This window comes from Echiichthys vipera (genome assembly GCF_963691815.1).
Source record: "Echiichthys vipera genome assembly, chromosome: 14".
Taxonomy (NCBI): Eukaryota; Metazoa; Chordata; class Actinopteri; order Perciformes; family Trachinidae; genus Echiichthys; species Echiichthys vipera.
The window spans coordinates 19,736,002-19,760,675 of NC_139839.1; the positions used below are offsets into that span (position 1 = coordinate 19,736,002).

The window sequence follows — 24,674 nt, forward strand, 5'->3', positions numbered from 1 at the left end:
AACAGTGCGCACACGCGCACTCGGGTCACAGTGGAGTGCTGCTTCGGTTTGACTCCCTCTGTTATTTTGTTTCCATACAGTGTTTTTATGGGCCCCTTTTATTCCAGTCTTAAGACTGCCAAAAAGCACATCTTTATTTTGCTCCATCTCGGATGTCAGGATGCCGATCTGTGTGTCGGAAAAGTTTCTTTTCTAACCAGCGTTCTTCCTCTCCATGTTTGACCTCAGTGGGCGAGGCCTCCGAACCAGGAATATTTAAGGGCGTAACATGTTAATGGCGATCGCATTCAGCCGCAGCATTTATCAAGGCCCGCTCATTCGTACGCTGAGATTGGTCAGATACGAATGTTTCATAAATCACACGTGGGTCCTTTCCTACGACCAATTATGCGCTCAGATCTGCGCCCGTTTCCACGCAAGTTTGATAAATGAGGCCCAGTGTGTTTACATGCACGAGTAACCCGAAATGGCCTAACCCCGGTTGAGTTAATAATCAGAGTATCGAAGTTCCCAGTATTCATGAGTGGGGGTTGAATGGGAAAATGAGTAACTCGACCTCCGGTACAGTAGGTGGTGCTCCACCAACATACAGCTGATCTAAATGTGGCTTTATTTTCCAGGTCCCCTTTGACAAAAACAAAGGCGGGGGAAAATGGCCAACTTTTGGACAGAATAATGACAGAAACGGGTCTTCTTGGTAGTAATGTTTTTTTCGCGTTGTTTTTGGCACCTAGCTTCCTGGTTTATTCTACTTCCGGGTCAAAAACTTCTGCCACGGAGTGGGGAGCATGCGCGGGCGAGAAACTCGACTGTAATCCAGGAATGCTGTTTACATACATGAATAATCAGGGAACTGAAGGAGTTCTCTAGGTCTGTAAACCGGGGTATGAGAACTCCGATTTAACCCCGGGTGTGGTGTGAAACCGGAGTATGCCCTTAAACCCATTATAATCAGGTTTTTAAACTGCATGTTAATGCACTGAGTGATGCATGGCTGTACTCTTGTTGTCATATTTCCCCTTGTTAAATTCATACTTTGAAAGTGTTTGTGATAACAGCCATAGGCCCAAACAAATCAATCTGGACAAAAAAGTGGTTTTAACTGACCAAATGGCTGACATTATCTTCAGATCTCTACAAACCTTATCAGTAGTTGACCCTGAGAGAATCACGTATGTGAATGTATGTGTAAAAGGTGTGAAATTAGTGACTGTCAAGTCTTAAATACCGTATGTAGGGGAAATTGTCTTATTTTAAGAGTTTTAATTTATTATTATTCATTATGCTCTTACATGTCTGTACCATTTACTACTGTTATCTCATAAAAGTCAGGCACAAACTATTCATGGATATGATGGGGTTCAGCAAGAAAGATTACTGTAGATCTTAAGAGTCTCCAATATCTGGAATCACATCTTTGCCCCCATTGGCTTAATGGACTGAATCCTATGTGTCACTCGGCTGCACCTCTTCTGGCTCATAAAAAGCTAAAAATATTACAGTAAAAAGGTGAGTGGACTCCACGTTCCCTTCAAAAATTCAAAAGGCTATGATTTATCCTGTAAGTATGAGAATCTTCTTTCAGAGCATGCTTAAGAGCTTGCAGAATCTCATCCACCTCGTCAGCCATTTGGTGTAGGAATTAAGCCCCCCTTCCTAATCTCTATGCTAGGAGATAGGGGCAAAACACCATCAGCTCAGATAACTAGGCTATCACAGAGATGTAGGCTTCCATATCCATCATTTCTGCATTACATTATTCTAAAAGGAGCACCTTTTTCACGAGAACATTTTCACTTAGCTCATTTGTCTTCTTGTCCTATGGAGACTGTCAGAGTTATTGCCACACAAACAGGACTTCATTGTTTCCTTATCATTTAATTGGTCTGCAAAACTATCTTTAACATAATAATGATTTTTTTTCCCCAAGCAAATTCCTAAATTACAGAGCGCAGCATGTAGTAACAACTTCATTAGCTGGGGCTTGAGGTTTTATCAAAATGAAACTTTCATTATAGTGTTAGCTTGCACTCACATTCCTGTCTGGTAGAGCAATATTTCATTAAAATTAAAATATTCCTTTATAAACAATTGCGGCTGGACAAATTCTACCCTAGACTTTTTTTACTTCTTTGTTTTAGGAGCATGTATGAATTAGTAATAAGACCAGTGATCCCCTTGCTGCTAAATAGGTAAGAGGAAAGAATATATAATTATGTATGAGGGAAGATGGGGGTTGTGAGAGACAGCTCTACAGATGAAAAAACAGAATGCCTCATAGCAAGATGCTGAGTGGGGATACAATGCAGATAGAGAGAGAGAGAGAGAGAGAGAGAGAGAGAGAGAGAGAGAGAGAGAGAGAGAGAGAGAGAGAGAGAGGGAGAGAGACAGAGAGAGAGAGAGTTTATTCTGGATGGGTAGCTGTATAGTTTCAACCTTGGTGGGTGTGCTGTTGAGCACTGCATGGCTGAGCTGAGCTGCGGTGCAACTCGCTGTGGCTCACTCTTGAAACCCTCACCCACAGAGAGTTTCCCAACTGTCACATGCCACTGAACCACAGTAAACAACACACACACACACACACACATACACACACACACACACACACACACACACACACACACATACACACACACACACACACACACACACACACACACACACACACACACACACACACACACACACATACAGCATAGCCATTTCATTAACAGAACCACTGGCACACTCAGCCCAGCTGGTCTCTGAGTCGACACTGGAACTGCACATCTGGTGTCATTGCTCTGTTAGAGGGAGGCCATCTGGTTGGATGGAGGGAGGGGGAGACAGGCACAGAGATGGGGAGTCAAAAGAGATTGGGGAGACAACGAAAATAGGACTCTCATCAATACAAATGCCGTTCAACGCATTCACATAAAAAATGGATCTGGTTGTGGGACGGACTGCGCACTCTGCCTGCATTAGTCCTCTTCCGAGTAAGAGGATTAGATGTCAAAGTCAGGTTTGCACTTTGAGCATTTGGAGCTAATGGCAATGAACAGATAGCATGTTTAATGGCTCTCAGCATAACACAGACACACATCTTCTCAACATGAATAATGCTCCCTCTGTACTGTCCTTTGGCTTCTATGAAGAACTTAATATTACATAATACATAGAAACATTAATAATTGTTAAGTGTTTCGATGTGAAGTTGCTGTACATTTTGAGTTCCCTGTTCTTCATGCTGTTATGTATTATGTTATTCAGTGTTGCAGTGCCTACCAGTCTGTTTGTATTAGAATACTGGCTGTTGAAGGCATATACAATCTATGCAGCGCTCCAATTAACTCTGTGGAGCTGCGTTTATACTTCACTGGAGACGATACATGCAGAGCTGTACCGCGCTTGATTGTGCATGGTGTTCGACAGTGTTGCAGAGATGCTCCATCTACAGCTGCAAGCATGAAGCCAATGTGTAGATGCAAGAACAAGCCATGACACAATCATCTTAGTCACCTACTGATGCACTGGCACAAGCCCAGAATGAAAAATGAAGGCCCTGCAGTGGTTTGTAACCACAGTACACAGAAGACAGGTGCATTAGCAGAAAACTACATCTGCCCTCCTGATTACATTATTAATGACTCATGATATCCTCCTGTTAATTTTTGCTGACCACAGTTCGACCTGGATGCCCGGACGGATAAATGTGACGCACATTTAGGTCTCAGATTTCTGTGGTTTCAAGACAAAAGTTCAGAAACCCATGGATGCGACAGCAGTAATGCACTTACATTTTACGTTAAGGCACATGTACACACACACACACACACACACACACACACAAACACGCACGCACACACACGCATGCACACACAGAGTGCCTCCTGCCGCCAGTGGCCGACTGAATCATGCTCTTATTAAACCTTGATCGGAATTCAAGCTAGGGCATTATCCACTTACAGTTATTAATGCTGCAGCTCTCTGGGGAGGGCTGAGCAGGCAGTGAGGGAGGGACGCATGCCACACATACAGATGCTGGCATAAAATCTCCGTGACTGGACGCAGGATTGTTTACATTACATGCATGAATGATGTTTGCATTGTTTCAAAGAGTAAACTAAAATGCCGCTCCTGTTAGGTAAAGAGTGCACATCCACTATGAAAAAAGATACAAAAAGGCACCCAGCAAAATGTAATCTTTTACCAGACACATTATCATCAAACCAATCAGGAAAGTGGTGAGTACCCTGATACGATAACCCTGCACTAGATGCTTGATGAGACATCACAAAATTGCTCCTAAAAATCCTAGCCTCAAGGGGAGACAAAGAAATGATTCTCATTTTAGTTCTCCAGTATACTTAAACCCCAGACCCTGTTAATTAGAAATCCAAAGACATTCTTTCTTTTGACAAAGTTAATTAAAAATGTGCACACTTTACCACTGCAATGAAGAGGTAAGAAACATGAGAGTGAAAGGAGAGTGAATGACAGGGGAGAGGAAGGGAAATTAATGGTGAATTCATGTTGTATGTACGTCAATGACAGGTAGGGAGGCAGTTTGAAAGTGTTAAGTGGTTGGCTGATTGAAGGTCTTGTTAGTTATAGAAAAGAAGATTAAAAAATAGATTCATATAACATTCATATATGTTGCCATGTTACAGAACCGAGATGAATTTGCATCGCTTCTAGGCCTATGAGCTAAGAGTTGTGTCCACAAAACAGAACAGGTGCAGAAGGAAAATATTTGCAGCCTAACTACAATGAATACATTCAGTCTGTGTTTTTAGTGTAGACTGGTGAATTCTTTGCAGTGAGTAATAGTCAGTGGCCTTAAAGTTCCAATTAAATTAAAAAATAAATTTTCCCAGTGTAAATCCTCTTTCCCTGTATTCATTGTTAATTCATCTCTTGATCCATGCCAAGTATATGTAAAAAGAAAATCTGGTTCAGAGTATTTTTACATCAAAATCCCTGTCCCCTCTCTTCCTATTGAACTTCACTTGTAAAGTAAAACAGTTTCAAATGCTTAATGACTCATCCTACAATCACGGACGTTTACAAAAAATGATTCAAATTAAATGAGACTTTGGGCGACTAGCTAGCCACACCAGTCTTAAAAAAAACGTCAGTGGGTTGACTCACAGACACGGTCCTAGTAACTAAAAGGGCAAAATGGGAAGAGGTGGGAAGAGATATGTGTTCTGTGTCAGTGGGCAAAAATACATATAGTCAGAATCTGGGGTTAAGGTATGTACCCAACGTTTTTATTTCTCCAAACATTTGGCTGAGGTCTACAAGGCTTTTGGCCGAGTCTGAGTTGCTTCAGGTACATGCAGACTTTTGTCGACGGGTGAGCAGAGAGATCCTGGCCGCTGGTGGCATGGAGGGCCTCCTGATCTAAACACATGGTAAGGGAGGTATGTGTGTGGAGCCAAAAGTCCTCTGCTCTGTAGCTCTGCATCATGCTAAAGTCTAAGCCTGGCCACTTTTTTAGAGGTTCAATCAAATGTAAAGGATTTCATTTATATCCTGTACACTGCTCAAATGTTCCGTCTCACTGGGAAATGTCACAGTGCAGGCCCTCCAACTTCACAGGAACTTGATATCATGATTTCTATTTTGAGCTCTAGTTTGATACTATATATTAGTGCAGAAACCATTAATTAAGCTACAAAGAATCTACAATAATTTGAATGAATATTAATTAATCATTTATGCCATTTTAAAGATAAAATACTAGATTTTCTGGTTCCTCCTTCATATTTTTATATATTTGCTTGTTTCTTGATTCTTCTATGACATTAAATTGGATATCTTTGGGTTTGGACGCTGCTCAGGCAAAATAATTAATTTGAAGACTTTAACTCATTTATTCCTGTGTCTATTAAGCTTCTAAATAGTGGCAGATAAAAGCCAGAATAGGCCTGGGTTAGCATTCTTCAAGGCTACTGTTGCACTTGATGTTGATGACGAGGGTTTATTTTATTCATTATTTTATTCTTTATTTATTTTTTAAGAGTTTTTGTCACTTCATGGATATACAATTATTTATTTATTCATCAGGAATGTGTTGAGATCGCACTGTGTGGCACCATGTTGTGTATTACACACCATTAGGGTCATTTAATATTTGTCGTAATGCCTCTGTTTCATGTTGTATATGTTGTTTTCCATGGTCGCAGCATGGATGAATTGCCCAAGACAAACTTCCAACTTGTGGAACAATAAAGTTAATCTTATCTATCTTATCTTGTAACTCGGGCACTGGTAAATGGTGATTGATGTTCCACTTTTTCACAGACCAAACATTAAATATAGAAAAAAATGAATAGATTAATCGATAATGAAAACAAAAATTAGTCGCAGCCCTATTTGACACCACTGCATATGCCAAAGTGTACACTAAAACAAGAAACTCCTGCATTAGCTATTAGAGAAGATTTAAAGATACTCACAACAACTTGAGATGCATTTCTGCCATTTACCGTCTTTCTTCTTTCTTCTCTTTGTTGTTCTGCTTGAGATTTGTAGCTTTAATTAAAGTTCCTCTAAAATGTATTTTTGTTTGTGAAGGAATCTGTTTCCAATGGAGAACTGTGGCCGACTGGAAAAGATTTAAATCGCTACCACCTACACAGATGCCTTTTAATTGGATATGACTGGTAATGATGCTGTTTTATTGTGGTTTAGGGAAAAACACATTTCAAGAATGGACTGTAATCTGTGCTAAGTGCGCAAGTGTCATTAGTGTTCACACAATCACAATTATAAGATGGTCGGGTGGAGACAGAACTTACTGTGAGCCCCTAGCCAATGAATAGGGGCAAAATGATATCCTTGTACAGTATGCTTATGTGTCTGTTAGTAGGAGGAACTGCACATTCAATGACAGTGACTGTTAGCTAAAAGATGTGATTTGTACCTCTAGTTTGCAGTAAAATGTCCTTCCCCCCAGTTCCAACAAACTTTAGGATTTGCGCTTTTAGCAGTTTGTAGTCCTTGTAGACTAATCCCTAATAGTCCTTCCAAGAGACACAGCACCTATGCGTACATCCGCCAAGCTGCATGAATTTTCTTTCCAGGGATGGTATGATACCAGCAAGGTCTCATTGCCTGAACTACACATTGATACAAGGGGAGTGATGGCTGTTGAACGCAAGCCAGACCAGCTAGACAGGGGGGAGGGGGATGCATGCTGGGAAAGGGAAGCGACAACTGTGGCTGAATCTGGCTTTGATGGGGAGGCATGAGAAGAGGGGAGGCTCAGTCTTCGAGGGAAGCAGGTGTGTGAGGAGGTGATAAGGACGCCGTGGCAGGCACTACACACGCACGCACCATCAAGAACACACATACACACACACACACACACACACATGCAAACAAATAAAACATAATTCTGCAAACACCACTTGCTGAAACCATTCATTCAACTTCAACAGTAAATTTAAATGGCATCCCTTCAAATAACTGAGCTTGCAATGGTGCAGTGCCTAACTGTCCCTGTTCACTCACATCATAAAAAGACAGACAAAGACTTATCTTATAAGAAAAAAAATTAAAGAGCGGGATGAAGGTGATGAGGAGAAGAAAAATGGAAGAGAGGTTGATTTAAGGAGCTAATATTGTGGTAAACACTTTTTCATCACTTTCTCTGCGGGAGAGGATGTGTGTGTTAGTTGGTGCCTACTGCAAGTGCTTGCACACATACGCCACGTCCACACACATATACGTTAATGTGTGAGAGTTAAGTGACCCTGGGGAGTGCTTTGTGGCAATGTGTGGTACGGAATAGAGAAAAGTAATTTATGGATAAGATATTTTTTTTGGCTGGCTTATTTCAGAATCCATTAAGATTAATTAAGTGCTGCTAAATGTGATGCTATGGAGTTCAGATTTCAGATGCATTCTAATCATTAGCTCAGAGTTTATTCAGACAGCTTAACAGCTTCTAATAGCCTGGGTGAAGCCAGACCAGAGTGTTCTAATGGTTGGAGAACAGCAAGTACGGCTATTGGACTGGTGGCTGGTGAATTAGTCAATGAGAACATCTATTGCAGTGTTAATGTATAAACCAACGTGTGTGGATATAAATCTCAACAACCACTCATCTACATATGCACCTGTCTATGCTTGGTAATCAAAGGCAGGGAGAGAATAAGTGTGTGTGAGAGAGAGAAAGGAGGCAATTAGACACTCTGTCATCAAATATTTGATTTGTTTGGCAGGAAGACTGCATTAAACAGTGAAGGAGACACAGCCAAGCACGCTCAGCCTACTTCATATCCGCCGTTGTTTCAGACTTTCCACAAGTAATTAGTTCCAATCAGGGATTAATTGAGCTAACACAGAAGGAGAATGGTGGTTTTGGAATTGTTCTGCCTTAGCATTCACCGGAAGTCCAATTAAAACATAATTTTGTTGATTGTCTGCCTGTAACTGTGTGTGCATTTGTCAGTGTGTATGCTTGCATGTGTGCATGCATGTCTTAAAGATGTACTCCATAAGATTTCCATCTATTCCAATGTCTTTTAAGTTACTATCTATCAAAGAGTGAGTTAAAATAATGGTGATTGATCGTATGACCTACTAATGAAAGCGCTTCTACTATCCTTTTTTTATCCCTGTCTGTGGCAATGTTATAGTAAGAGGCAAGGCCTCCAATCAAAGATGGCTTTGTTTTCGGGGTATGGCACATGCGCAGTGGAACTAGAGCTGTGCTGTTCTCTTTCTATGATAGTGTGCCACCTATTTAGCATCATGGCAATCAATATGATTGCAGACCGGATTTTACTGCACATGTGTTATACCCCCAAAGCAGCGCCATCTTTGATTGATTACTTAGCCTCTTTGTACTAGTCTTGGTCTGTGGCAACATTCCCGCATTCCCGGGCTAGATGTAAATAAGCCGCCAAGTTAGTGCAATGCTGACAGCAGTTGGTCTGTTGGCCTAATTTCAATAACAGTTATGCTGCATTTAACTACAATCAGAAATCAGGAAAATCCAACTTGAGTCAGACTCAAGCCCCAACAACAGCAATTTCCTGGTTGATCCAATACTGAAGAGCCAAAAATTGCAGTTTCATGAGTGGCCACTAGGGGCATGTTTCATAATATAGCAATTTCTCAATAACCTCCCCATGTTATATAGGCCGTTTTCACAGTATAATTAAACTATTCAAAGTTAGCTATTATTATAATTATTTATTATTTAATATTATTATTATTATTATTAATAGCGTTATATAGATTCAAACATGCCTACTCATAAGTTCTAAACTAAATTTGTGAAGCGATAATAATCATTTTTTGTTATTTATACTAGTCCCTTGTACTGAGCCTGGGCAAGATTATAAATTAATCAATTTGAAGAACAGAACTAAATATTTACAAAATTGTCCCTTTCCTTGGCACTCAACTTAGTATAGTCTTGTAATAAAAAAAGCTAATATTGTAAATACTTAATGGAAACATGAATTAATTCTATAAAATATGCAAACCAGAAAAGATAAATGTCCATATTTGATGGTGGAAAACATCCTGTACGGATGACTGCACAAGGGTAGACTTGTGTTGAACTGCATCTGGTTATCTGAGGCAATCTGAATCAAACTGGGAGTGAAACAGAAAGGCCTCTTTACAAGTGCACTCACACAAACCTGTACCCTGAATTGCAAATTATGCGAAATTAGCACTGCTTGTACCACTTAAGCCAGCTTTTTTCTGGACATTCTGAGCTTTTTATACTAGTCGTGTCAATTCATCAGTGGGCTATAATTATGGTACGTTAATGTTGATAATGGACATCCGTGTGTCAAGATCATCTGTTGCATTATCTTTGTTTTGGAAAAAAGAGTTGGCAAAGTGAGGCATCACGCTGGCTGTGAGCTGTATGAAGCAAACAACTTTTAATTGGCACTTTTCAGTCGTCCAAATTGAGTACAGAGGGTGACCATTAGATCACAGGAATAAGAAATAGTTCCCACTTATCAAATGACTTTAGATAGTGCTGCTGTCCTTTGATAAGTGAGGACTATACATAATAGCATGCCGGCTGTGACTAAACTTATGTCTCCCTACATCACTATCCCATATTGAAGCATACAAATCAAGATGTATTATGTCGTACTATGTAGTTATCTCATGATTTTTTTTTTATATTGAACCAAAAGCTTATTTTCTGCTCTAAAATACGGTTTGATAGCTTTAACTCTAAAGGGATTTGAGCAAATGATGGCTTTGATTAGCCCTGTTGTACAGTAAGAGAACCACACACTTAGTCATTTAGTCTTGTCTATCATGCCATTTTGGCTGGCAGGGGATTTCCCTAATTAAACAAAAATACACTATGACATGTGAATATGTTGCCACAAAACTGCAGCACTTGAACATCTGACTGAATATTACTTAAGCAAGTTCAAGCAGACTGTCTCAAAGAGGTCTGTCTTCAAGATATATGATGGCAAATGCAAATTCCAAATCCACAAAACAGGCAGGTCAACTACCTTAATTGTCTTGCAATTGAAATGGTACAGGTTAGATATCCAACACACTTACATACTGTTTTTTTCCCTACTTAATTGTCCTTGAGCAAGCTCTAACTCATTAGATTGTAGTCCAATTCCTCAGAATCAACACACACACACGTTTATATATTTATTTATTTAATTCATCCATCCTTACTTTATCACAACTAAAACCACACAATTTTACTCATAAAGTGCTTTGTAAGATGCACTGTTATATGTATTCACTCTTACACATCATGACAGAAAGATTCTAACATGAAGTCAGGAAGTAGCCCCTTAGTACAGATCCAATCATAATCCTAGATAGGACCATATAAGTAAACAGGGAAATCTAATGTTTATTTATATTGTTTATTGTGTTGTTTTTACGATCATTTCTTAGATTCAGAGTTTATCTATCTTAAATTGGCTATGTAAAATCTAACATTTAATAATAATACATGAAATACCCTGCAAAGAGTAGTTTAGCAATTACCAGCTGTAATTATTTGACACTGAATCTGCAGTCTGTCATGGCAAAAGACCTGTATAATGGTGCATGACAAAACTTCCTAAGAGCACATTGCTTAGCAGACATGAATAGAGTTACGTGTATATGTTGGATTTAAGTTAAGTTTGGGATTCATAACAGCTTTCACAGTTGACTCTATTCATGTCTGAATTTACTCTATTCTATTCAATTACTTTTTACAGACCTTTACATCAGCTCTGGCAGTGACAGTTAGTGAAAGAGACAAACAATGATTGTCACCCTTTTGTCATTGGTATTTGTGTAAGGTCTTGATCACAACTATAGCCTAGGGCAAGGCTAAAAGAACACTACACACCATTAATTGCTTCATCTGTTAGCTACAGCATACCCAACAGGCAGAGGATGTGGGCAGGCAATATGAACCAACAACCTGATTGTTTCAGGGCCTTTATGACCCCTTATGACAACTGCTTCCCCACACAACATCCATCATGGGAAATGATGAGGTGTATGTTTGTCTCTACTTTATATGCATTTCTGCACACTCTGACAGAAAGCTGTCAGCTGTGGGGCTCGAGTGATTTTCCACTGGCATCCATGGAGAAAATCCTGGTTGGATTCAGAGCTGCCTGGCTTTCCTGATGTGTAAGAGTGCTGGAGACAGCCCTAGCAGGTTTAAGCAGATTAATTAGGGTGTAGCAAAGACTGTGAAGAAATCTCTCTTCCATTGATGGTATATCCACTGACACAGCTTTGCTTATACCAGCAGGTCTCTGAAATGTGAACAGCCCTCCACCCCACACACACACACACACACACACACACACACACACACACACACACACACACACACACACACACACACACACACACACACACACACACACACACACACACACACACAGGAGAGACACTGTTGGAGGGTAAAAAGTCTGCTATAGCCCCCACTCATCCTCCCTATCTCCAGGGTTAGTCCAATATTCATACCCCTCCCTGTTTCCCTGAATGTGTTTATCTTCCCTGTTTCCCTCTAACTCTGTTTTGCTTAGAACACATTTCCCCTTGTTAGCGTGCTTGCAAGGAAAATGCTATTCTATTAGGGACAATTTTCACTTCCTGACTCTTCAACAGAACATGGTGTTCGTGTAAACATGGTTGCCCGTGAGGTGAAGAAAAAAAAACATCCAAAATGAGAAAGAAGCAGACAACCGAGGGATTAGCAACTGGGGAAGTGGTGCAGTTTAAAATTCAAAACTGATGCGCAATACCAATAATACCAAAAGTTGGTTCTGTACATAGCAGACTGAGTGTTACTCAAGAGATATGGAAAGTCAAATCAAACCCATCCAAACTCACACCAAAACTTGTTATTCCTTCTTCACTTTCTGTGAACACCCATTGTGTCCGGTCTTATCTTACTGCACTGATTGATATTGAAGGAAAGACAAGGGCAGAAAATAAAAGCGCCCCGCCCCTCCCTCCCTGAATCCTCATCACCATCATCATTTTCATCATTACATGAAATATGACCGAGGGCATAATCCCACAATGCCGTGCAAATGTCGGCGTGAGTTAGCATCAAGAAGACACAAGAGATATGCATGCATCATCTGGCCAGGAGAACATCACTTGTGGGGAGACAGCCAGAGGCCCTAAGGAGGAGAAGCAGAGAGGAGGGGTGGAGAGTGAAGAGGGGAGAGTAAAAGAGAGTACTAAGGGAGAGAAGAATACAGAGTACAGAACAACAGAAGGGAATTGAGAGGAGAGTGAAAAGAAAATGAGGTTCAATATTAGAAAGAAAAAATAGGATGAAATGAGTGGGATATTCAGCACAGCAGACGCAGGGAAATAATACAGTGGCAATCAGAGGAAATGGAAGCATAATATCCCAGCCCTGCATAATCTCCACAGATTCAAGCATAATGCATAATCTCCACAGGTTCAACAATACACCATGTGCCCTAATTCTGAGCCAATTACAAAGTGTGTGCTGTTTGGTTGGTTTGCATGTCTACATGGGCACGGATTTGACTGGGAGGAGCTTGAATGTGAATTTGAGATGGGTGTCTTCTGACGGGTGCAGACAGCTGGGGTCCCCATGCATGCACCGTCCCTCCCCTTTGCCTTCTGTATTCTCTAATGCCCTCCACTGACCAGATTAAAGCCCAAATGACAAAAGGCTGGAAACATCTGTTCTGGAACACACTGTCCATCCCTCCCCATGCTGAGCTCTGTTGGTCACTCCTCAGTTCCAGTCCCCATGCGGACAACATCTGCAGCAATGGACTAGTGCACATTAACTACTGGAGCATGAGACCAAGCTAACCCAGTAACCATGAGAGCATCATCCTTTACACAGGAACACAAGTGCTTAATGAAACTGCTTTCCACATTGTTGCCTTCTGTGTACTTAAATGGATGTTACCTGCATTCTTTAAACTAAAATGTCTATTTCGACTTCCTCTATCCGGCTGTTAAGTTGTGACGTAACGCCCTTTCAAAATATTATTTTCGGGTCCAAGCCGGTCCAGGCCTCATATTTCTACAACGCAGCAGTGCCGTGTTCCCCGTTGTTTGTCTTTCTTAAGGATGAAAAAGGTGTCTAACTGACATTAGAGGTGATCGTAATGGTTCACATGTTCGGCCATTGTGTCTGTTTTATTTCAACGGAGAGTTTGGACCTGGAAATTTGAAAGGGTGTTACGTTAGACTTAATAGCCAGGTATTGCTGAGATAACCACTGAAGTACAGTCAAATGTTTACGATAGCCAGTCAGTGTTTAGAGCTTGCTTTAATGATGCATATGAATTTAGGCTCAGTATCGATGTTTGGTTGTGCCTACCTGGGCACTTGGCCTGGGTATGAAGGGTCGCTGCGAAGAAAAGGTAAAATGAGTAAATAGCAAAGTGTTGTGGCTTCTAAGATCTACCAAATGCTGCTACTGTGCAACATCCACATCCTTGTTGTGTTTGCAACACAATTACCCACAATTCAGCCTACAATCACCCTTGTTCTGACTTACACAGCAGCTCCTCCAGTCTCCTGCAAGACTAAAAAAGAAATCACTGGTTATGAAGGAAAGAGCGTTTGAGAAAAAAAAAAAAGTTTCACTTCTACAACAAATGCAATTACATGGCATGCCATCCTTTATTGTGAACTAGTGTAAAGTGTCTATAAGTATGAAGTAAAGCCTGTATAGGCCCTGTAGCTCAAGACGTGTGCTTCCTATCACTTTTAATTCAGATAAGGGATTTTTACAGCTGTGGCAAAGGACTTAAAAGTCCTCACAGCATACAGTCAGTGGAGTATAGTAGCAGTGCACAAATCCACCAAAAAGCAATACTAAAATCCTGGAAACCAAATGGGTTTGTAAATTCCTCAAATACTGAGTAAATATGTAAGCTCTGGAGGTCACGGATCACCAGGTCTATGGGTTGAGGAACTGAAGGACAACAAATGACATGTTGTTTTGATGTTGGAGATGAGGCAGTAATCTAGGGAGGGGGGTGGTGGGAGACTATGCAAGGGGCTTATTGGAAAAAATGTAAAGTCAGAAAAGACAAAACTATTGAGGCATTCCATTGGAACTGGAACATCTGAATTCGTGGTTGGAAATTTCAACTGAAACGCCCCCTGAAGCCCGATTCTCCATTCAGAAAGTCTGGAGAAGCTTGCCAACCCTGACCTAGGAATATACATGTGTCTCATTACATCAGGCATACATACAGCAGTCTACTGTCAAACTTCTGTTGGTGGACATGTTGCTACGGTGTTTGTATGTGCAAATACCGCAGATTGCATTGTTAACTACTGGTATCGCTAACACCAGCTAACACCAGCTAACACCAACCTTTTTTAATATGATGGTTTCCTGATTTATTGTACGGGATGTAACGCCATTCCTAGCTTCAACAATGTTAATGGATAATGAAGAGACAGAGATTTCAAAACAGTCAATTTGGTGTAAAGGACAGAAAGTGAAGGCATGCAGTGCAGGGTGATTAACAGCTCAGATAAAGCATTTAGACCCCTGTTACACTGGCTCGGAATCTGTCATCCAGTCCATCGCCCTGCCCTCACAACACCAACAGTAACTATTGCTTGCTCTACACAAACACACGCCATATGTGGATGTAAACTTATATGCTGCTTTGTTGCAATTACATGCTGTACAACAGTGGAGAATGAATTGACACGCATTGGGGTGCAGCACTCGTTGGTATTAAAAGCTGTGACAGGCCATTGAACGGTGCTCACTCTGTGTTGTGTAGAGCATTTATTTATGAAACAACCTCTTCCAGGTAAAAAGCACGCAGAAACACATGCTAGAGTGTGTGGGCTTGGGGGGTTGGATAAAAGAAAGACGCTACATTTGGCGGACTTCATGAATTAATCAAGCTTCCGGATATCCCCTTTCCTTTTTACTCACTGAGGTGTACACTGGAGAACTCTGATGTCATATTTTTTTGCTGCCCTGACCCTGGCACTCTCCTCTTCTTTTGAGGAGGAAATGATAGAAGGAGTTGTTTATGAGTTCTGGGCAAACTGATGTTATGTAGGTGAATAAACGGGCGAACGGAAGTCTGGAAGGTCACACTTAGCAGATACAACAGCGCTTTGGCCTAGATTGGTGGAATGTTGGGTAGGCCACATGAATAATAAACCAACTACAGAGTCTCTCTTGCTGGCTGGTGATGTTCTTCACTCTCATCAACCCTGCCAGACTGGAGACCACTGACGGGAGTGGATAAACTTACTCAAATGAGTGGCATTACACCATGAAAAGACAAGATATTTCAACAAAGTGACTATCTTCCAGTCCAGCTTAAAATAGCAGAAAAGTATGAAGATACCACATTGTAATACAACTACTTGTAAATATGGCCTGTGAGCTTTCTTTTTTTCATTGGAAGCAGATCTGCATGAAGATGCCTTTTTACCCATAATTTTTATGCAGTTTGCACATCAGTCACCACACAGCAACAATTATGAACCATTATCATTTTGCTGAGAGACACATGACTTTGCTTTGTCACACTTAGATGCACACACAATCAATCATGAGGAAATGCACTCATGAGACACATGTTGTATGAGCACATGGAAATGCTAGGGGTCACTTTGAATATTACCTTTTTAACTGTAATCCCTTCTGTTCATCCCGACATTGATACCTGGCATTATATAGTGGTTTAAAAAGGGTGGATGTAGCTTTTAGAAAACTAAAGGCTACACCCAGCTGCAGGCTTCCATTGACGACAGCAGCAATAAGTTACAGCTGTATCTGTAATAGTGTGAAGGCCTCATTCAAGGTCTGCTAATGGAGTAGCTTATGCCAACGCCAACTCATCTAAAAGGAGACGTATAGCCATATTTCAAATTCAGATGTTGAAACACGACTGCACTAAATTGTAGCCAATAATATACTGTGTATGATATCACAATATACAACCTTGAAAGGTAGACAGCAGCGTGTAATGAATCATTTTGTGATCCATCATATTGAAAATGGGTTGTGTGGTATGGTCTTTTCCAAGTCCCAGCCCAGATGTGTACACACACAAAAAAAATTGATGATGTTTCTATATGTATAGCATTGGTGACTGTTGTGCATCTGACAGAGATAGTAGTGTGAAATATTTATTTGTCTGTATGTAAATAAATTAGGTCTGAGACTTTAACACATTAATTAAAATTTAATTAATTAAAGAAAAATTAACACAATTGAAAAAAATAACACAATTAATCGCAATGTATTGAACGTTTCTCATTGCATGAGTATCCGAAAGGCCTATAATACTGACGCACAAGACACAACACGAGAGAAATGAAACCGATGAGAGTGCCCGGACATTTGAGTTCTAAAAAACGACCAAGAGCACAGTTGTGTGCAAATTGTGCAAGAAAGGTTTCACCTCCCACTCTTCAGCCTCCAAACATGCTGCAGCTAACGTTAGCACAGACAACACTGGAGGGATTATCATTAGTTGATGGATCATTTTTGTTTCTGTGTTTTTGAAAACATGGGAGAAAAAGCACTGTTAATGCCATGGACATTATTTTAAATATTTTTGCAAAGTTAGGATTCCACTTAACTTGAATATGCCGTACTAAGTACTGTTTTATTTTTTATAAACCAAAACAAATGTGTTTCAGATGTAAAAGTTTACAAAAAGCTAGTGCTCACTGATATAAATATACACAATGTGTTGTTTAAACTAATTTTTGTGTCTATTCATTGATTAAGTCATATACCAAAATCCATTTAAATTGAAAAATGTTGCCTCTTGAGTCATATTGATATGTGATTAATCACAATTACTTGCAGGGACTATAATTAATAAGATTAATTCACCACTTTTCTTGGAATATTGCAACTTAAGCATTGACACTTAAGGCTACCCTGACGGTAAACTTTTCTCACTGTATGAGATTAACTTTCTGTCAGTCAGGAATGGAGTAGCTTGCAGTTGAACCCTTCTACACTGTTTTGCTGGAGGATTTTTTTTAATCTGTGGGCAGGATACCTCAGGCAGAGGGATATCTGGTGTATTAATAACAGGGATCCACAGTCACAGGCTATGACAGGTGCATGGGAGCAGCTTGACCCAATATAACCTTTACCAGAGTTTTCTTAATGGATGGCACTGACTGCTGCTTTCATTAGACTGGACTTGACAGACCCTTTTTAATGGATTTCCATTTTTAGGCAAAGGCCTGGGTCCTTGTTAACTTCTTTTGGGTTGATGTTACTCACATACACTGCAACAGGAAATGGTCTATACAGCCTTGTTTAGTTTTTGAATTTATATTGTCAAGTTCTCCTGTTTCGAATGGCATCACTCCACTAGATGGTTGTTATCAGTGGTTATCAGCCTCATAGATATGGATAACAAGAAACCTGCTATACCTACTAATAGGTCCAGAGGGCCATTATCATCTAGTCACATGGTAATAGTTGCTATTAGCTTGGCCAGGGAGCTCCTGGTGTGAATCCAAACAAAATAAACCTTACTTGGTAACTTTAAGGCAAGAAAACTGCTTTTTTAGTGTGGAGGTGGGCATGGTTGGCAATCAGCTGCAGGAGGGAGATTAGTGGGGATGGCTCATGAGAGCAAAGCCAAGAAATCTAATTGGCGAGGCTGGTACTTACATTTACTTACATTGTGCAATTATACTCTCCCTTTAAACGCAGAAACATGCTGGCCTTTAGATGACTGCCACATTCCTCGCACAGGCAGACTTTGAACTTTGAGAGATTGTTTATTCAAATGTGTTACACCTGTGAGCTACTGGACTGTGAGCGAGGGAAGCCTGGCAATGAGGTGCACGGCTGAAGAGTTTGTAGAATTTATGATGAGAGTGTGTGAGCCGTCGTTTAATAAATTGTGTGGTCTGTGAACGGACTGCCATGGCTGTCGCTGTGCTGAGGGTTACTCATGGTGTCAGTGAGCCCTGCTACAGTTAGGTTTAAGAAAAAATTGTGGTTCAGGTAAAATGCTTACTTTTTATGGTAGGGGTACAACAGATCAAAAAACTCACAGTTCGGATCGTTCCTCGGATCAGAATTACGGATCGGATCATTTTTTGGATCAGCAAAAAAAAAGAAAAAGACAAGAAAATGAACATGAGCTTGTCTTTTGTTTATTATCATTATTTTTCCATTCCTCCAATGCTTGTGTCATTACCTACACAAGATGAGTGCCTGTGTGACTCTCACACATGGCTTTCTTGTGCCACAGTGCCTACACACCATCACGGTTTTATTCACTAGCCTCTTTCCTTCATCATTATACTGGACAGGGAAGCCAAAATGCTCCCATACAGTGGATTTAAATGGCGCGGGGCGTTCAAGCTCCTCAGTTCCTCCGCTCACCATGACCTCGCTGCTCTTAACAAGTGTGTCGACTGAACATGCGCACAGCTTTTTTCATAAATCAATCTGCAGATCACTTGTGTGCCGAACCGGAGATATTGGTCCACATGGAATACTGATCAATGTTAGTCCATTGCGCCACTAGTTTGTGGCATAAATACGTTAAGAATGATACATAAGAGAGTTAACTTGCATAGCCAATGTGATTTGTTACTCAACAGTGACTTTTAGTTTTACACACAAACAAACCTCCTGTCTCCTGGCTATGTCTGTTTCCCCAATCCAGCATCCTAACCATCTTTCTTATGTGGTTTTTGGTCTTCCTATGATGTTGTTCTTCATACTTCATTATGCTACAGCACTGCGATTGAGCAGGTACCTAGTGCCTCAAATTGAAGGGGTTGGATGATCCAGCTTACCAAGGTGATACTCGCCTATACTGAGCAAACTAGGAGGTAGAGTAGGGCCATACAATCTTATATTTATGATGAAATATTATAACAACTGATAACGCTCATTTAATTGGCTGATAACATTCAAAGCACTGTCAAGTTGTACTATTTCATGAACTCTTTACAATACCTCCCATCAGGCACCTATGGACACTATGGTTTTAGTTATGTCTTTTATGGTCAAGAAGATCCAACAATAGCCCTGTACTTGATGTTGCATTTTATAAAACAGCATACCCAGGAAGGTTTAATTAGTTATATGAGGGAGGGGAAATTAAAAAAATCAAATCAACTGAGCACTACATTCATCCAGATTATATAATTTAATCATACGTTTTGCTTCAATAGTCTATTTCTATTTAGTCAGCACTCTAGTCTTTTTCATGGAAACATACTGATTAAAAAATATCTTTTGTCATCATTTTCCTTGTAAATTACCATTGCTTCTTTTGGGGGTATAGATGTAATGGTGAGTTGGTGTATTATTGACATTTAAATCAGAATTCAATATGAACATTACTTAAAGGACGGGCGTTGATTATGTAGCATTATTATAGAGAATTATATTTTTTATATTTTATTATTTATTTATAATATTAAATATAATATAATAATAGACTGGCATGCTGTCCAGGGTATACCCCGTCTCACGCCCGATGTCAGCTGGGATCGGCTCCAGCCCCCCGCGACAATGACAGGGACAAGCGGTTGAAGATGAATGAATGAATGAATATAACATGGTAAGAGAAAATTACTTAGTGGCCACTTTATTAGGGAACCTGTCAATCGAATGCTATACATTACAATAGCCCTGGCGTAACATCTGCTTTATGAAGCTCACATGTTCCGTTTTTGCTGTGTGTCTGAAATTAAGTGTTATTCTTTTATTTTTTGTCCTTCCAATTTACATGCACGAGAATATTAGAAAAACCTCTTAATATAATGCAGATAACCAGCACTGACGATGACTTCAAGGCAAAGAAATATAATCTATGAGTTTCAACAAAAGCTGAACATCATAGGCATCAAAAAGTAGACTTCATGGCAGAACCTTTGTTTTGGATTGCTTAAGATGTACTGGTGTACCTAATTAAGTGGCCACTGAATGTGTAAAAACATTTTGGAAAACATATACAGTACAAATGTATTAAAATGAATCTGACAAGTACAACATGTTGAACTGTATCTTGAATTTACACACCCATACATCAGCTTAAGAGAATTAGAGAGCTACAACACGCTTCAACACAGTAAATCCTTCTTCACACCAGGCATATGTTTCTTCCAACCAACTGTAAGAAAGTGCACCAGAGCTCTTAAAGGTGTTTGCATGGTCCAATTAACACCAGATGCTAGCCCTTAGCTAACTTAGCGAACCTCGTAATTCACAGACCTCCAAGGAGTGAGCATGGTCCAGTTAGCACCAGATGCTAGCCCCTTATCTCACTGTCTTCAGCCAAAAAATATGCATAAATTAGTTCCACTTGCCTACCCTGGACACCTCAGCATTTACACTGTTATAAGCATAAATAAATATCCTATATGGTTCTAAAGCTGTAGGAAACCAATTGGTATTATTGTATTACCATCTTACATGGACAACTGATGACTGACTAACAACTGATGAGACTGTCTAGCTTTTCAAAAGATTGTATAGTCATTTCATCAGCCATATTACAGTCAAATATGCTATTATAATCAACACTGCATTGGACAGCAATATGCACAAAATGTAAATAGTCCAATGGGATTCTACTACAGCACTCTAAATGGAGTGAGAACACAGATTGTAAACAACTGTACATCAGTATGCATACATTTGACTTCATCTGTCATCCTATAGGACCAGACAACACTAACGCTAACCTTCATTTACGTCATCATTGCAGGCAGATTTAAATTAATCAGTCAAGACTGAAGACGCAGGCTGCAAATGGCCCACAATTAGTCATCTGTCATTATTATATTAATTTTCAATTCAGCAGTATTAAAGCTATTGTCAATACAACAAGCTTACCCTCTAAAAAAAAAAAGTCTGCTTTACTGCAATGTTTGGGTCAAATTATAGAGTTGCAAAGTTTTAAGTACTGGACAGTATATTTTTCTGATTAATTTAAAAGGACTTAAAGCAATTCTCAGTGTTTTCTGTTACTGAACAAAAGCTCTAAGGGCCCTAAGTTCGAAAAAGTTCAACTCTGAGCACATAAACTCTCTACAGCTTTTTCTCTGCAGCCTAATCATAAGAACTCAGGGGGTCCTTCAGTACTGCACTGTCAACAAAAGAAAGGGAGAAAAATGCTAGAAGTGCCTATTACTGACTACCCGGAGCTACAGTATCTGATTAAACGGAAAAAACTTGTCACGACATAAACAACACACATCAAGCTAAGGGAAAATTAGTGGGGCACTTGAACCTTCGGCTATATATTCGGATTAGTGTTTCAGTTACTGCTGTGTATTTGATTGCTTTAACATAGCTGCTATAAACAGTTATGTGTGTAGCTCACTGGCATACAAGACACTGATAGCAGATTATGTGCTGCCTAACAACAGCAGCATGCCACCACTGCATGAAATGCCACAATGTGATAGGAATCGGAAATATATGTGAAAACTGTTTTTTTTTTTTTTACATTTTGTTTTTTAAGTGTTATTACAAACTAAGGCTTTTAAAAATACTATCCTTGTAGTGCAGGGATATTGAAAGATTTACACATCTTAGTTCAAGTTCAAGTTCAAGTTCAAACAACTGTACTTATCCCAGAGGGCAATAAAATTCAGCAGTCCACAGCCTAAACAAAATGTACAAACAGACAACAGACAGGACACATGAGTATGTAAGAGCGAAAACAATGGGCTGAGCATGGAGTATACAGTTCAAAAAAATAATAAAAGATCATACAATTAAGGTTGAGACAGTGATACACAAGCAATATGGTATAAACTATTAAATGTTCATTTCCAAAGATTACTGTCGATTTTTAAAAGCCTGATAGCAGACAGAATGAAAGACTTTGAGTAGCAGTTTCTTTTCCTAAGTGGTGCTACAAAGTGCCGGCCTGAAGTTATTAATATGAATTCTTGGGAGATGGCGTGGTCGTTTTGGTCAACTATTTTTTTAGCTTTTTGGATCACACGCTTCTCCCAAAGGGAAAATAAGTCTATCTGTCAAACTCTGATTGTTTTGGAGTACACCTTCACAATACTTCAGGCTATTCCTGTCCTTCACACAGAGGCCATCGAAACAGCAAATACATGAGAAGGTTTAAAGACTCTCAATAAATGACTGATAAAACATGATTAAAATTATAAACATTGACAGACTTTCTCAGTATTGTTATACTCTCTGTTGACCGAGTATAACAGTAGAATTGGTGTTTGCATCAAACTTTAACTGAGAGTCGAACAAAGTTCCCAAATATTTGTAGGTGTAAACAATCTGGACCTCCTCGAGATAAATAAATCTAGCCTTAGGTATGTTATTATTTTTCCTAAAATCAATGATGAACTCCTTTGTTTTTGACACGTGTAGGTCAGGGAATTTCTCATCACACCAGTTAACAATTGTAGTTTGGGCGCTGCCATGGTCTGACTGAACCCTGAAGGAGAGACAAGAGTGCTGTATCGTCTGAGAATCTGACCCAGCAGCTACCCTCCATATGATACTTGCAGTTATCTGTGTAAAGAATAAAAAGGAGTGGTGATGGAACACGACTCTGGTTGGGGGGCAGGACCAGGACATTTGACACAATAGCTCCATTAACTAAAACCCGCTGTTTCCTCTCTGTTAAAAAGTTTTAGAGCAACAGTAAGAGCTGAGTTCACAAAACTCCATAGTCTTTACTGGCTTAACGAGAGCAAGGCAGAGGAAGGCAAACAGGGGATAAGTACACAGGGGGGCTGTTGGACTGGCAACAGATGGTGCAATGTGGCCAACCTATCTACTCAAAGAAAACATTGACAGTCTGCCTGGGAACACACAGGGCTGGCGGGCTTGGATGTTGTCAATGGAAAAGAGTGAAATGCATGATTGATGGCAACTTGCCACTTTCCAAAACACCAGAGAATGCCTCCTACTGAACCTTACTGTAAGTGTTCTACATTTTCAGAATCTCAACACTAGCCCTAACTAGTGCTTGATAATATCTACGGCTGACCATAACCTCATTTTTGGTTCCACATCAAAAATCACAACCAGAACCCAGGCCTGTCCTACTTTCTAATTGTGGTGTATGCCAGTTTTAAAGCACAAATATGGAGGTGGGACAAATGATTCCTTCCATGTGATGCGCTCTGGGAGAGAACACTTTTTCATGCCTGGAGAAAGAACGGCTTTGACTCTCAAATTATGCCAATTAGGCTAATGTTGTTTACTGCAAAGTCTACTGTGTTGAATGGTTCAAAGAAATGCCCGTCAGTGAAGAGAAAACAGTGACAAGGAAGCAGAGAATGAGGGTGTGGTTGATTTCTTAACATGGAAGTAATACAACACAAGTTGAGGTCAAATTTACATGATTTAGATAACCTTAATGGCTTAAATTGTATAACCTTATAACATTAAATTCACATTTGATTTTTCATATATCTTGTGTGTTATAGCATTACACAAAATACATATATCTTTGCTTAAGATACATTTGCTTAAGTTTATAAACACGGATTATGTGCTAAAGGCTTCTTACATATTTCAAAGGACATGAATGGGTGACTCTAGGATGCTCACTTGTGTGGGCATAAGGGATCCGCTCTTGGTTTCCTGGCCAGTTTCATGAAAGGGATTTCCGAGCAATGCTTCCGAGAGATGCTTCTCGTAAATTGCAGATCAATTTTTGACTCCATACTCATGGGTAGTACTGTAATTATCTCATCTCATCTCATCCCATCTTCATCTGCTTATCCAGGGTCGGGTCGCGGGGGCAGCAGCTTTAGCAGGGGACTCCAAAACTTCCCTTTCCCGGGCCACTTTAACTAGTACTGTAATTATGCCCTTTGTTTTGTTTTGTGCAATTTGAAAATGAGAGAGAGGAAACAATCTCATGTTGCCAATCACATCTTGAATATTGCATATTTGGTTAAACAGGCCCCTGGTCTCTGGCCTTGCTAACTTACTAACAAATCTATTGAGTTAACTAACTAAGTAACATATTCTCAAATGTTTTATTTATCTCTTTTTTTATTTATTTAACAGGAAAGCAAAACATTTTCAGGTAGCAGATTTTCATTTTAAGATGGAGATGACCTTTGGAAAATCGTTGTTTTAGTTTTGTAAGTAAGTTTGCCAAAGGTTAAAGTGAAACTATTGGTAAGCTGGCAAAACACTGTTTGTATGGAGAAAATCAACAAAAATAGCACCTCTCTGG

The 24,674-nt window shown here is 39.9% G+C and overlaps 1 protein-coding gene across 1 annotated transcript in view; it reads right to left on the reverse strand.

Moving 5' to 3' along the window:
* The window catches only part of LOC310956938 (roundabout homolog 2-like), a gene marked incomplete at its 3' end in the record, with an annotated part of 87,609 nt that overhangs the window by 54,053 nt on the left and 8,882 nt on the right, over window positions 1–24,674 (reverse strand). The window lies entirely within an intron of this gene.